At 34.9% G+C, this 16,704-nt stretch overlaps 1 protein-coding gene across 1 annotated transcript in view; it reads left to right on the forward strand.

Moving 5' to 3' along the window:
• The first annotated feature begins 2,310 nt into the window (after nt 1–2,310).
• The window catches only part of LOC118190896 (very long chain fatty acid elongase 1-like), a 254,055-nt gene continuing 239,661 nt past the window's right edge, over nt 2,311–16,704 (forward strand). Inside the window, exon 1 of the mRNA XM_085824138.1 lies at nt 2,311–2,375. The gene's annotated coding sequence lies outside the window, so the exon portion shown is untranslated. The remainder of the gene's footprint in view (nt 2,376–16,704) is intronic.

Genomic DNA, 16,704 nt, shown 5'->3' on the forward strand with positions numbered 1-16,704 from the left:
CTTTGAAAAATTAACAAAACATATTCTGAGAGTTATCATACTATGCCAGAAGAAGAAATTCCATGCTTTTATGAATAATTTGAGTACTTTAAAATATGCTATGCAAATTGAATCAATTAGAATATACGTCAACAGCAGAAGTTAAAAGCTTTGTATAATTTGAATTATTATTTGAGTCAAATAGTGACACCTTGGATTCACAATGTGCTGCCTGAACTTTTTTTGCAAATTCCATAACATTATGAAAGTACAAAAAAACTCAATCTAATTGCCTTACGTATTACTATTTCCAATCGCCAACCTAAGTGGTATCTAAATATTTATGTATTTTCAAACACAGGATGTTTATAAGTGGGAATATTAGGTAAAAGTGTAAAGCTTTTAAGATTTAAAACCCACAATCAAATATTATAATAGGGGGACCGGAAAGTAATGTCGTTTCTGCGCATGTCGACAACAACATGCTAAGGGCAGAAGTGGAAGCAAATCTATGTCAAACACTCTTAACCAATTTTGGTCGACCATCCAAGGACATTTAAAGCAGAATGGAAAAATAAGGAAAGCAGGTGTTTGACTCCCATAATCTGTTCGAAGAGAACCAAGCCAACCGATCCATCACATGCAACGTATTGCTTCAACAGCACCATACAGAACCGTTTTTTGATCATTTGATTACTGGAGACGAAAAATGGGTCCTATATGATAATCCAAAACGCAAGAGGCAGTTTCAATAGGGGTTACAAAGGGTTTATATCCCAAAAAGGCGCTTCTGTGTGTCTGGTGGAGTATCCGCGGAATTGTTCATTTTGAATTGCTGAAACCTGGGCAACTGTTAATGCAGATCTTTATTGTGAACAATTGGATCGAGTGAACAAATCTTTAATCGAAAAATATCCGGCGATTGTCAATACAAAAGACATCATTCTGCAACACGACAATACAAGATGGACATTGGAAAAAATGAATGAATTGGAATAGGATTTGCTGCATCACCCACCATACTTGCCCGATATGGTACACTCGGATTTCCATTTATTCCGATCCCTACAACATTTCCTTAGTGCCAAAAAATTTGAAAATTTGAATGATGTCCAAAATGCCATCTTGAGATATTTTACTCAAAAACCAATTGATTTATATCGGTTCGGGGATTGAAAATCTGCACACTAGATGGCAAAATGTTGTTGATAACGATGGTGATAACATGATTGATTAAAAATAAAATGTGTTAAAAATTTATTCGTGTGAATTTAATGTAAGAAAGCAACATTACTTTCCGGTCCCCCTATTACATTAAATGTTGATGACATTATCATATTCAGAATACAGTTCAAAATGTTTTCAAGATAACTTAATTCTGTCAAATGAAGAAATCATTCCTCAGTTTCGACAGTAAATAGACAGTCAAGAATTGCTAACCTTCTCAGCCGAAATACATGCCAATAATAGCAAAATATTTGACCTTCACACTTATGAACCTCCTAAAACCAGTATCATTAATGATAAATAGTGTTTTTCTCTATTAAATCATCCCATAATTGTACAGTCAAGCGGAAAAAAAAGAATGGTGCATTTATCAAGTAATGAACAATTCAATTGAGAGAAAACTTGTAATCTTGATTTGTTTGTCCTTATATCAGTAACTGTAGTGTCATAATCTTGATCAAACTCACAATAACGAAGATGATATATTCTTGCAACAACTGTGTATCACGTTTGAACATTTATTACTAATTTTTACGCGGCTCACGTTTATTGCACTGCCAAAAATAAATATCTGCAAAAATGTACTGCAAAATATAATTATTATAGTAGAAAAAGGTTTTTGGACCTTGAAATTTAAGCGACATAGCATGACCTTGGATTATAGAAAACAGTAAAACTATTTCTTCTTTTCTTAAACAAAGAGTGAGGCGGGAAAATATATCAAATGGAGCAACATGTTTGCTTTTCCCACAAACATACTGCCCACACTTTAGCAACTGCAATACAGTGACAGCAGTCCTGTTCTTAAGCTCAAACAAAGGAAAAAAATAGCATCTTATAATGACATTTCCAAGGTTTACTAAGAATGAGAAGATCACATAGGTAAATAATCTTAGGGCAAGGCCAAGAAAAGTAAACTTCACACTACTCTGTAATATCGCAGCTTTGATAAGCAGGTTAGAAAGTATTTAAACATCCTAGGTTGCTAAATCTTTACCTATATTTTTCTACCTATTTGTAAATGTGTCAATATTTAGACTGGTTTTGAGATGGCAAGGCTAAAATTTTCATGGAGTCATGAAAGCTACCATGAATCAGGTGAAGTGCTCGACGAGAGAACTTGTAGAACTATGAACTATGTTTGAAAGTGTGCCCTACTAAGGATTCAGGTAAAGCAGCTTTTGTTTAATGTTAATCACTTTTCAATTACTATCAATCATCCCACTACTTCTGAACACTTTCTTATCCAATGGATTTTGTTACTGCTATAAATAAAAAGTGGGAATTTGTTGATTTAAGTGGAAGTATGATTAATATAAAGAAAAAGGTACTCTGGCCATTTGTCTGTAGTATTTCAAATTTATCTTTAATATTTTAGAATTTTTTTGCTATTGAAAGACATTTAAAATCTTATGTGCCAATGGCCATTTTATCAACTAAAACAAGAAAGAAAATCCTGAAAAAGGTTCAGATTTTAACGATCATCCCAAAGTGTTTGTAACTTTTTTTTTTTTTTCTATGCTCTCGCTTAGCTCGCAGTCTACGAGTCGCCTACTGCACTCTCTTTTGCTAATCGATTTCTTTTTGTCTTTTTAGCTTTATTATTAAGCATCCTTTTCTTCGCACTTACGCCCCATACAATCCAACAGCAAAATTACAAAAATTTTAAAAGCAATATGCCAGCATATATTTAGAATTCCCGATGCAGTGCTAAGTGTTGGCATATATTTTTTCTATTTTTTTCGGTCTTTTCTCAGTTTGTCATATCAATGTCAGTTTTTGTAGTAAGACGGATTGCAAAACATTTTTTGTCTTTTTATTTTCAATGTTTTTTTATTAAATTTATTAATTAAATATCGCATTTCCGCCACATAAAATTCAGTTCAACAGCAAAATTGCAAAATATTAAAAAATAGCATGTTTCTAGAATTTTCTAAAGACAATCGCGTGCGCCGGAAACAAAACTGTTTTATTCTGTGCAGTGCCGCCAACTGCTCGCTTACAAATCGTTGAATCCGCTAATTAAAAAGTTTCGAAATTCAAAATTTAAGCTTCCAGGTGCACATGTTCGGGTGGACAACTTCCTTAATCAAAATTTTGTGGCTCTAGGTACCACTGTTTTTTAACAATGTGAAGAACATTGGGAAAAGGCATCACATTGGGAAAATCAATGGTACCTAGGTAAAAAGCAATGATACATACATACATGCAGGTTCTTCATTATTTAATTTCCTTAAAAATAATATAATGTGATAATATGTGGTGGCAACAAACTGTATAGCCATTTATAGTGGACGAGGCAAAATCCCGTTTGGAAACTAAACTCTAGCCCATTCCGGCTAGAGCCATTTTGTGCTAAAAATCCCATTAAAGGTAACATAGTATATGAACTAAGTATAACAACAGTAATTCAAAATGCATGTTTTTGGCATACTTATATATATGCTCTATGATTTCGATACTGAATTACTCTTGCCTATTTACTGGTACTTCATGAATCACGTATTTGGAATTAGCGAGTTATCATCGGCGCCTTTACTGCAATTAACTCGCAACAAGCACAGATTTAAAACTTAATCAACTCTACTTGTTCATATCTGGTGTGCAAACAGAGTAACTAGACTGTCTTTAACTGAAACTAGAATGTACAACATAAGAGGTCAATAAACTAACTACTCGATAATAACATTAACAATTAGGCGGCCTGCTCACAAGCTGTTCCTCGTTTTTAACTGCTGTAAAGTCATCGACCTAATCATTATAAATGAACGAAGAGAAAAAGAGAAATGCTAGAGCTTCCTTCAAATAAAGACAGACGTTTAAATTCTTATCTGTAAGAGAAGCAAGTCTTTAAATCTATGTAAAGTAAGTTTTAATAAAAATAATTATCCTATCATAAGCCTTTAAAGCAATTTTTAGGATAATTAACTCGGTAGTTTTAATACCCGTAGCAGAATTTCACGTATTAAGGGGACTCATACACCTTAAAACCCATAAGATGTTCCAATAGGTGACTGTTGCAAGAATTGGAATAACTTATTTATTTTACAAGCAATTACTACCAACTTTTTACAGCTGACTACATAATATAGCTGCTTTCTGAAATAGTAATCAGAAAGTTTGTGTTGCCACAAATATTTCCATAATTTAATCCGCTTTGTGACAACATTTTTCGTCATGTTTCCAACTTGCGCACACAGTTTAAAACATTCTGTTTCATAATTTAATTCCATATTTAATATATAGCTTTTATAACATTTGGAAACTACTGTGAACCTAAAATTCTAAAAATTCCATTTTAAATTTTTATTTGATTTTGAGTTGAGTTTATAAAATGTATTTTATTAAAAAAAAATTTAATGTTTTCGTCCATAAAATTTTTCAATATTAAAATATTCATCAGACTGTTGGTTCAGTTAGAAAATAGTGCCCATATAAAGAATTTCATCCAATTTCAAGTATGTACCATTAGCCATTTTTAAAATATCATGCGCGCAATGTGGAAACACGTCGAAATATTTTGTCACAAAGAAGATTACATTACAAAAATATTTGTGGCAACACAAACTTTCTGGTTACTAGTTTCCAAAGCAGCTATATTATGTAGTCAGCTGTAAAAAGTTGGAAGTAAGTGCTATTAAAATAAATAAAATATCCCAATTCTTGCAACAGTCACATATTCGAAGATCATGAGGGGTTTAAGGTGTATGAGTCCCCTTAAATTCCTGATTAACGCGGATATGCATTATTCAAAGGAAACATGAACGTAATATACTGTTTCAGTTGCAATTTCTGAAAGCTTTGCCATAAATAATGTACCAAGTGCAGAGAAACCTTAAGCAATGTTACTCATTTAAATTATCTAAATTCCATCAGAGTCGTCTTTTGCGCATATTAAACAACTGGAAGATCTGTCCTCCAGCACTTTGATCATGTGATGACATCGCAGCATTTCGCTAAAGGCAGAGAGAAACTGAGAAACTACTTCAAAACAAACAAGTTGTAGGGAATTTTCCGAAAAAAATTCGAAATAATAGAGAATATTATAAAACTATTTGTTTTTCTTACTGTGATCCTTTTAGTTTGAACATCAGCGTCAGTAAAATCACTCGTGTTGAAAGCTATAATATTGAAATCTGTGCTCATCTGTCTGTTTGTTTTTTGTAACATCATCCCCTCCGGAACGGCGGGGAGTTGAGTTTCGAGAGAGGTATCCCCGGATTCCAGGACTGACAAGTTAGGGGGGAATCAGGCGAGGAAATACTGTATACCTTTCGCTAAATTCTTTATATAGACAGAAGATTATTACCATAAAAGCATAATTTTTTTATTTATTTATTCTCAATTTATACAATTATGTTATCGCCATAAGAGTTCAATCAAATTTGTTACATTTAAGTCTGCCACCCAACCGGTATAGTGGTTGGCGTCGCTGACTGCCGTGCCAAAGGGCCCGGGTTCGAGTTTGGTGTGTGGTGTTGTGGTGTGGTGTACTTAATTATGGCAAAGCACACTAGGGCTATCTGCCTAAGGGAAGGGATGCCTTCGTGAAGGACTTTGTAAGGGAAACTGACTCGTATACACGGTTCGAGTTTGGAGATGGATGTTTGTAATTATGTAGTGTCGGTGAGGCATGGGGTCACTCTAAATATGCGGCTAGCCGAAAGTCCTCTCGTGCGGTTTGGTGGAAGGGGAGAGGGGTGGGATTCGGACCCATCACCGGGGCGTGCTTTTCATCAAAATTGAGGGGCGGAACTGAGCTAAATCACCCTGTCACCTGAGGAGTGCTCAAACCTGTGAGGTGTAATCTAGCGCTCCCCATGAGAAATTTCGTGGGCTTAGGTTGACTACATCAGACAAACAACATTTAAGTCTGTTAACCACGTATATCAAATGTAAATAGCTATATTTAATTTAAAAAAAAAGACAGAGAAAAATCAAATTTACCAGACCAAGATATAAAAAAAAAAATATGAACGCTTTTGGATTCTATATTAAGTCCAAAGGGGCGTTTTTTAAACGTTTCGTCCGTTACCTTTACTTATTAAATATCATATTCTTCGCACTTAAACCATAAAATTCAATTCAACAGCAATATCACAAAATATTTAAATGAGCATATCTTTAGAATTTCCGATACTCAGTCTAGCCTGCTAGAGATATTTTTTTTTTTTTTTTTTTCCCGTACAATATTGCCATTACTCGCTGTGAAATAGCTGAGTTTTCAATTTCAAAATAGCTGAGTATTAAAATTCTTTAATGTTTGACAAAATGTGAAATAGATAGTAAAATAGTAGTAGAAAGTCCAATTTGGGTTTCCAGATGTGATATATGTTTCCAGATAAATATAATGCAGGGCTCTAATATTTAGTGACAACAATAGGAAAAATGAACCTACATTTTTACTGAACCGACGCAAAATGCCAAAACGAAATTAAAAGCCCTTCTGGGCAAATTGCCCCTTTGTGCTAATAATAATTTAATTAATAATAAAATTTGTAAAATTACAAAAATTAATTTTATTACCTCATTTGCTTTTTTCTAATACAATTAGAGTGAATATTATTAGCGATGACAGGAGCAATAAGGGTTTGATATTTAACGAATAACAGGAAATCTCTTGATCAACATTATCATTAAATACTCTCGTTATGAAAAACCTGTTTCGTTACGCTTGATGGCACATCACGCGGTTGTTTTACTATGCACTTTATTTGTAGTAGTTTCCTTGCAATAGCAAATGACCTACCTAATGAGTGATTTTTAAATGAAATAACGAAGCATGAAGTTTTGCTTCAAGACATTGAACGAAAATAACGTTAACTGAGCACATTTGTTATTTAATAAATGTCAGATAATTATCAGATTGTTGTTTAAAGATCGTTCTTAAAAGAGATATTTAATAACCAAAAGTAAAAAAAAAAGATTCTTTCAAGCATTTAAAGTTCTCTCTGAATAATGAACAAAGTTTTCAAACCCTGTCTAAAAAAATCTCTTATCAAAACGTTTTACAATCCATAAAATTAAAGACGAGAACAAAGAAAAACGAAACGACACAGAAAAAACTACATCTTTAAACAAGTAGTTAAGTAATGTTACTTGAATATGGTAAAGTACATGAGGGTACCTGTCTCAATAAGGACATAGCACAGGAATTTTTAAAGGAAACTAGTTTGCATTCGCGTTACAAATGAAAAAACAACGAAAACCAATCGTGCAGCCATCCTGTTTGCCTAGGTTCGAGCCCAGGTCGAACTACCAGCATTCAGTGGTCTTAGCCTCTCGGCCACTAATAATAGGAGCCATAATAATAGAATCAGAAACTGTGGTTACATTAGTAGCGTAGAGACATTAGGTAATTTTTGGAAGCAGGCAAGATGAAAAATTAGCAATGCCTTCGCCAGAAATCGAACCACGGACCTCTCAATTACGCTAGAGCGTGCAGACCACCACACCACGAAGGCACGCTAAGAAGACGGGAGAAATACTTTACATGCTCCCCCTTTTAAGGGCCACTGGGGTTTTAGGGGACCCAATCACCAAATCCTAGGTGTGGAGAGTTATCATCCACAACCCTTTTTAGTTCGGGCGCCACTGTAGAGACATTAGGTTAATTGGAAAAGCCGGAGTGGTGAAAAATAGCAAACCGCCTTCGCCGGGAATCAAACCACGGACCTCTGGAATACCGGCCCAGCGTGCAGAACCACTACATCACGAAGGTACGCTAGGAAGCGAGAGAAATACCTTACACTCTTCATTTTAATTTGGGTATTTCCTCTTTCTATAATAAAAATAGTAACTGCTCATAATAAACCACTCTAAACTCCTTGATTTAAACAATAACAGCCATCGTATACTTTTACATAATACTGGGGACGCAGATGGTTTTATGAATTTAAAAGGGCGACTGGAATTTTAAGGGAACCAATGGCCAAATCCTGGGTGTGCAGAATCATCATCCACCACTCTTTTAGTTCGAGCGCCACTGTAGAGACATTAGGCATTTTTTGGAAGCAGGCAAGATGAAAAAATAGCAACGCGTTCACCGGGAATCGAACCACAAACCTCTCAATTACGCGCTGAGCGTGCAGACCACCACACCACGAAAGCACGCTAGGTAGGCGGAAGAAATACCTTATGGTAGTACCGAATGATGCTGAAAAAAAAAATGGAATGCATTAGAGATGCTTCTAAACCAAAAAGATAGAACTAAAAAAATTAACACTTTCTTCCCTTCAGCTCCAAGTGCGAAGAATGGAAGGAAAGCCCTTGAAAATGTAATCTTCCTTTTATACTTCCTTATACCAAATGTATTGCAATCGCGAAAAATTTAGGTTGTCATATTTCAAAAGAAATATCCATCTTGACCATTTCTAAATCCACACTGACAATGTTTATGCGTGACGTCTGTCCTTAGGACCAGAATAAATTGCTATTTTTTTTCCAAAACAGATTGCAAAATGGATTCAAAACGGATTTTTTTCATGATGTCTGTACGTATGTACGTACATATGTACCTCGCATAACTCAAAAACGATTACACGTAGAACGTTAAAATTGTGTACATGAAATTGCTACAAAATCTAGTTGTGCACCTCCCTTTTTAATTGAAATCTGCAGTAACAAAAGTGTATATGTTGTTGCATGCGCACGGGTTTGTAATAGATTGAGTGCACAAATCCGATAAAAGGTTAATAAAATTTATTCTTATCAAAAGAAATACAACAGAACGCTGGAATTTTCCTCAGATATATTCGTATAAGTGTTCACAATATCACCCAATAAAATCAGTAGTTATACATCAGACCACTAAAAACGTTAAAATACAACGCAATGCAAAGAGAAAGCTAATCCAATCCCACGCTGAACTCCCAAGAATAACAACAGCAGCTAACTAAAACAACTGAGCTGAGATGCTTTGATGTTTCGGTTGCGTATTCTGGCTGCCGCGGGAATTAATTCCGCTCTTACCAGAGCTAATCACGGAATCCCACGAGAGGCCTCACACATAAGGACTCATCAAATTGCTCCACCATAAAGGTGTGTACAGTATACTGAGCTAAGATGTCTCTCTCCGGCTTTAAATAGTTTTTCATCTGGAAACCAATAAGAGGATATAATTAAGGTTACAACTAACATAGTAGTCAATTACATTTATTCAATTTCAATACAATTTACCGAGATATCCATTTATTCAACGTTAAATGCACGTGCTCCTGCATTTTTAATTTTCTGGTATAGCTTTCTTTTAAAATTTATCTCGCGCTGCATTGCACGGGGGAATAAAAAAATATATTTATTATAATTCTACTAAAGTTTGCTATCTAAATACAAAATTCGTAACAATATATACCCACTCCCTTTATCCGGCTTAAAAGTCATTATCCTCCTTTATTTTCGCAATCGTTGGACGTAGATATATACTTCCGATTACAGAAGTGCTTTAAATGCAGAAAATATTCATATTCTGGCAACGTCAAATTAAAAAAAAAAAAAAAAAAATGAATACAAATAGCGAAATTTGATCTTTAATGCGGTTTCCCGGTTCTTATACTTATATTTGGGAAAGTTTTACACACGTTATGAAAATTATAAGAAGATTCACTTCCGTACGACAAAAAATGAACCGGGATATTTAATTTCAAAATTTGCAGTTTTTGTTTCAGCTTGCCTCGAGAGATTAATTAATTAAGTTAGAATAATTCGAGAAACTAAGTTTAAATGAAGTGCAGCAAGAAATGCGTACAATTTAATAGGGCATACAAGGAACTTATATTGCATCTACATCAGACTTTTAAAAATAAATAATTAGATACTGCTTGACTTGCGAAGCTATAGTACCACACATTTTACATACATTGCCCCTATCCCTTTTCATGTTAAGTTCACTGGTGTGTCCATTTATACTTTCGGAAATGATTTTTAAAAAGTTACTATCTAGAACATGCATACATATTTATGTCATGTGTGTATTAAGGAAACAAATGTACACTTTGTACATGTGCACTATATGATTTTGCTTTACATGCATTCAAAAATTCTGAATGAATAATTTAATAAAGAAATAATGTAAGACTCTCTTTTAACCCCAGTTACGACGCATTTTCAATTCCAGTGCAAACATTGCTTTTTACTTATTACGTGCTCCGCACTTAAGCACAATATGAAAAGGATGGGATGCTCCGTGAAGGTCTTTTTAATTGAAACTGGTTCGTATCCACATTACACATGTGAAAAACCGCGAAAACGCTCATGTGGCTAGCCCGTTCGCTGGGATTCGAAGCCCGGACCGAACTACCAATGTTCAGCGGTTTTAACCGCTCGGCAGCTGGTGGGCACTCAACGTTTGAATTTCAAAAAATTTCTGACAACGAAATATTCTTGTGTGCTGTGGCTTATCTAACTTTTTTTACAGTAACATCAGATTAAGTCCGCGAAATGCATTGCCTTTAGTGATGTGATAGAAAGTTGATATAATATTATGTGATATGATCTTATTGTATGATATGATAGAAAGTTGATAAATTTGTTGCAGAATGACTTGCATCATTTTATTTTTGATTCACAGTCCGGCATAGCTAGAACAAGAATGACCAGTTGTAGGTTTCCTAATGAATAATCCTTACGATACCTAGAAATTATTTTGATCTGAACTTTGGCTCTTTGAGTTTTACTTTTAAAATTCTCTGTATGTTAGCTACATTACCGAATATGTATGAAAGCCGGCATTCTATAGGCTTGTTCTAGGCTTGTTATAAAATGCAGAATTCTGCATTTGTATTTTGCGTTTTTTCATCAGTATCAAACTAGACAATATTACTTAAATTTGTTCAACCAAAAATTTGTTTTATTCTTCGCTGCTAAATCCTAGTTTAGTTAACTGGTTTAGTTAATGATTTGAAGTTCAATCCAGTCCTTCCTAATGCCTTTAAAATTCTACTATCTTAATTCAGTTATTTTTGCCGATAGATGGTGTTACCTCGTCGCGTTCGGTACTACCAGAGGGTATAAAAATCCGTTCAGTGGTTGCTTTCCATTATTTGAAGTTCAGATTTTGAGCGTGAAGGTGCATTTGCCCCTCGCTTCCTATTTTAACTTCGCTAATTTTTCTTGTCCTTTATGCTTGATCAGATAGCCTGGCTCAGTAAAAGTAGGCGGCCAGTGCAATTCTGATTAAAAATCCAGTTATAACCACGTGCAGTGCTGATAAGGACCACGTGTTTCTGAGACTTCTTCTCCTTTATTTTCTTCTTTCTAGGTATTTCTTTCTCCTGATGGGGAGGAACCTTTAGGTGCCCTCGAAATCGATTGAGTGTTTCATTATACTTACGCTAAATACAAGATTGTTTTTACGATTTTGATTGTCACATTAGCGTGTTTCTCTTCTAGTCTACTTTTTATATTCATTATAGCAATACTGAAAATCACAACTTTTATACTATTTTCTGTACTAGCAATCAAATTTATTTCATTATTAGATAGACCTCGTATTTATCTCATTCTGAAAATAATTCAAAACACATCACAGCAATTCAAATTTATAACGATAATTAAGTAACCTTACCTAACTTATATATGTTACTGCTTTTTTGATGAGAAAAGGAAGTAGCCAAATTAAATAGAAGTCTTAAGCTGATATTAAAAATTAAAGTCAGAACACTGATGGAAAATGAAATCCCAACACCATGAAGAAATCAGTTTAAAGAAATGAAATGTATGTAAGCAAAGCATTTGTCTAGGTAACATATTTATTTGATTAATGCTTCGAGGTGATAGGTTAAAGTAAAGTAAAGAAATTTCAAATGTGAAATGGTGGTACACAAATAACAGTTGAATTCGCCACTGTGTTGAAAATTGTAAGAACGTATATGCGCTTGCATTGTATTGCACACGTGTGTACACACTGGTGCCATATGTCATTTTGTGGGATGGAATTCCATGCCTGTTGCACTTTGTAAGTCAAATCAACAACGGCTCGTACTGGTTGTAAATGACGCTGGATTCGTTTCCAAACAATACTTGCTTGGTGGCAAAAAGATCTCGCTTTGATTGGGCACGCCAAGACAACACGTCAACACTCTGTAGAGCGCGTTGGGGGATAGCAGCGGTATGAGGACGAGCTTTATCCTGTTGGAAAATGCTCCTGAAATATTACTTAAGAATGACACTATAAGCGTTACAATTACTAACATGCAAACTTGCCATCAGAAAAGCACAGCAGATATCCCCTCCGCCGTTCAAAAAGCTCTAAACTAATACCACCGAAGTCGAACATGGCGATGGAACTGAGAGGGATGGCCGCTACAGGCCGTTGCACTCGGGAAATTTCCCTCGAGTAAAGATTTATTTCTATTCTCTGTTGCAAACAAAACCTCGAATGTCTGCTGTAGAGGCAGTGCGATACGCTGCAGACATGAAATGGGCGGGGCCTGTCATGACCATAAGACCAACTTGTTTGGTTAGGTGGGTCGGGGTGCGCCCGCTACTGATACTGATACTGATACGCTGCAGACATACGGCGGTCTTCCCTTCGAATGATGGCATGTGTAAAGAGATGGAAACCCGGCCTTCTTGAGACAGTAGCTTCCCGTGGCCACTGCTGCCAACGCACATGCGCATTAGATACATCCCTGAAAGTCTTTCTGTAATATCGAGAAAAGAAAATCCACATTCTCATAGCCCTATCATATGGCTGTTGCCCTATTTTTGGCTAGGCCTAGCGAGAATAGAATGTTCCACCAATTGAGTACAAATGTTGATAGTCATATAACAGGTGGTACAACAAATCATCTAGTAAGAAAGCCCTATTATACGGCTTCGTTCAAACTCAGTAAGCTGGTGATACTGCTTCTTCGTCTCCTTAAAGACATTCTTTGACTCAAATCTTGTTCACAACGTCCAGTTCGGAAAATAAATAAATCCCACTAAGTTGACATAGTTATTTAAAGCAAACGTGATACGCATGTTGACAATACCGCTACTAGCGCCACACTTATACATGCTCGAATTTGAACGGATGTCATCTTTCAAATCTTCAAACTAGTCGCCGAAATTTCATTTATCTAGCACAACTCCATCTTGGCAATCCCCCCCGGAAGTCGACTGGGGAGAACCTCCGGAGCTCTGGCTAGGACCTATACCTAGACAGACTCAACTTCTGGGGTAAATAATCAGTCGTCACAGTAACTTGAACCATCTGTTCTACGGTGGTATGTTCAGCTCGGCAGGACCATATGTGTACCATGTAGTACTCCTTCAACAAAGGGTCTTCTCTGATCCTTTGTTGGGGAGGTACTACATGGTCAAGAATTTGAAGGTTATCCGACGGATTTGGCTCCCCCTGCTCAAAACTGGGACACAGACCTTCTTGACTTGTGTTCTCTTTGTTGATGATTATATCACTGACTAAGCTTTGTTTTTATTCAGACTTTATGCATTTCTGTCCCTCTAGGTTAATCGGGGTTATGCCTCCTCGGATCATCTCTAGAGGTTGGGCGTTTAACTGTGCATGGTTCTTGTGAGCTGGGTCTGAATGCCCGTTCTACCTAGCGTAATGGAATTTCATTTTCCCTCAGTGTATTTTATCTTATACACACACATATATACACGTAAATTTTAGATGACATAAATTTACGGAGGATTTTTCATAAATGCTGGAGCAATCCTTAATCGTTGGTAAAATAATACATCAATTAAAGAGCATATGCCTAATGTTTAAATGAATTGCTTGCTTTTAGAGAACTGTGGAGCCTTCGGTTAGTTTAAAATATTGAACTGAAATGACAATGAAGTATAAATAAAAGCGACACTATAATTTCGAAGAATATTACAATATTTATAACTTTAAAAAGTAGATTTAAAATATTGAAATTAGAATATTGCATATTTTTGGGATTCTTTATAATGCTAGGAGGATTTTTATTTTACTATGTTAAATTCTACAAATCCTAATTTCCAGTAGAAATAAACTTGGGGATTCTAAAGTACTTACACATTTAGTTCTAATCAATCCACGATCTATAATTTTCAAATAGCTAATAACGTCCATTGGCTGAAGTGAATGGCCAAAATATCCTTGCGGTTGGTTTCTTGATCCCACACTGATGTTTCGTATCTTACACCTTTAATAAATCGGTAAAATGAATAATAATAATAATAATAATAAAATTTTAAAAATAATAAAAAACTCTCTTTCTTTTATCACTAAAATTGTACATTTTCTCATTCACTATTATATTTTCCCACCATCATTCCATCTCCTCTGTGTATTTGCTGAAGCACATTATCTGCAGTGTTGGTTTAATTTAGATGAGATTTTTCTCGTGGCTTTTCATCCAATGAAACCATTAGCCTGAGTTTCACTATGAACACTCCACTCATACGTATCGAAACAAGTACCTTAGAGGCCACAGTTTTCTCACCTAATTTTCAATTTCCCTAGAAAAAGCACCGCAACTGAGTTCATTGAGTTCGTCGGTTGCTTCGTTGAGTTCATTGAGTTCCTTTTCTCTCTTGAGAAATTACGAAAAATCTGTTGAGCTCATGTAAAATAAAAAGAACTTTTGAAGCATAGCATTTGTTAACTCACGTATAGAGGGAGAAAAAACGAAGTTACCTAGGCTACGGCTATTGACTAAATTAAAAGAAATCTTTTATTTTCTTCATGTTCGAAAATTAATAAATTTGAAAATCAAAGCCGATTTAAGAAAAGCATTTATGTATCTGTAAATTCAAATATTAGCCTATAAATTCCCATCTGAGAATGGTAAATATTTTCTATAATAAAAATTTCACTTCAATAGCATTTCAGCGTTAAACTGATGGATTATGTAAACACGAACTTAGAATATAATTTGTTCAAGTTACCTTGAAGAAAAAATAATTATCAAATGAAGACTATAAGACATATGTTTTGTAATCGCTCAATTATGAAACACATGAACGATGAGAACATCAAAATGTAAATTTTCCTAAAAACGGGACTTAATCAGCGGGTTTGAAAACATCTTCGCAGTCAGTTTTTGGTTCATTCCTTGAATATTTGCACGTATTTTTACTTCCTTGTACGAATTAAAGAAAATATCGTAATCACGAAAAATTTCGGGTATCGTATTTCAACGAAAATATCCATTTTGACGGTTCTCGAATCCATTTGAACAATCGTTTTGCGTGATATCCGTACCTACGGACAGAATAAAAGACTGTTTTTCCAAAACGGATTGTAAAACCAAAAATACCATATATATATATAACCAACCAAACATATATATATATATATATATACCCACTGTGTTACTCGGATCAGTGAGTTCAGTTTTTTTATTCTTATATATTGGTAAAGTCTGCAATTTTTGTTTTAAAAATTATTGGATTATGCTGTTCCGGTTAAAGTTTTTATGCCTTTTGTTAATCTGCATTCAATAGTTATAGAATTATCAACAATTTAAAAGTTGTTTAAGTGATACTAAACCAAACGAATCGTCATTTTTTTTTTACACATTTGAAACTTTTAGTAGAATAGTGAATGAAATCAGTTTGTGCATCAACATTTGTGCCTTTTTGCCGATTGGGACCAACAGTAAATTTTCAATTTTGAAACTTTCATTTTTTTAAGGAATAAAACTTAATGCTTAACTAAAAAGATATAGCCGAAGCTATCAAAATTCTACAGGAGTTGGCCCCTAAATGTTACTAAACGGCGAAGCTGTCAAGGGCCTGAAATACGACAGAAGATAGTAATAGCTTTTAGAAAGAGTGTAGCCAAAAGGCGAACGTGCGCTAGTCAGAATCTCTGGCTCCCTAACGAAGTCAGTGGAACTTCGACTTAAGTACTGCTCTTCATTCATTTACATTTAACCGCGATTCTAAAAACACATTCTAGTAGTAAACTGTAAGCTGAAATTAGGAGGGATAGGAAAGTGGCTTCAACTGGAATATACATAGATAACTGTTAAAAACTTAGGATAAACCTTGAAAGCTAAATCCCAATGCCATCTTAACAGCATTATGGGCTCTTGAGCAAATCAGTATGCTGGGGCCCCCTACGACAATCAGTTATAGACATGGTATGCAGAAATGAAATGCAAATGGCCGAATTACATATATATTTATTGAGTTAAAATCGCACCCTAGGTAACAATATCTTATTTTTTAATACATTTTAACATATCATATATAATTTCAGTTTTATACTGCACAGAATTAATTTAAATGCCAAATATATTTTTATTATTTAAGTTTTTAAGTCATACTCATTTTGTTAAGCCCCACACAGGGCCTTCTATTTTCGTTAGGTTCTCGGGCTATTGCCCAGCACGTCCATTGCATTAAGATGGCCCTACTGAATTCTGCGACTTCTATATAGTTAACAGAAATTAGACGAAAGCATCTATTTGATTGATAAATATCAGATGGAAGTAGCAAAAAAAGCGTGATAGAAATTCAATATGATTTGTAGTTCTGAAGTCAAGACTCTTTTTTTCCACTTAAAATAACTCC

The sequence above is a fragment of the Stegodyphus dumicola genome, chromosome 9, assembly GCF_044657685.1.
Source record: "Stegodyphus dumicola isolate Sdum_Otavi_A_Nest chromosome 9, ASM4465768v1".
Lineage (NCBI taxonomy): Eukaryota > Metazoa > Arthropoda > Arachnida > Araneae > Eresidae > Stegodyphus > Stegodyphus dumicola.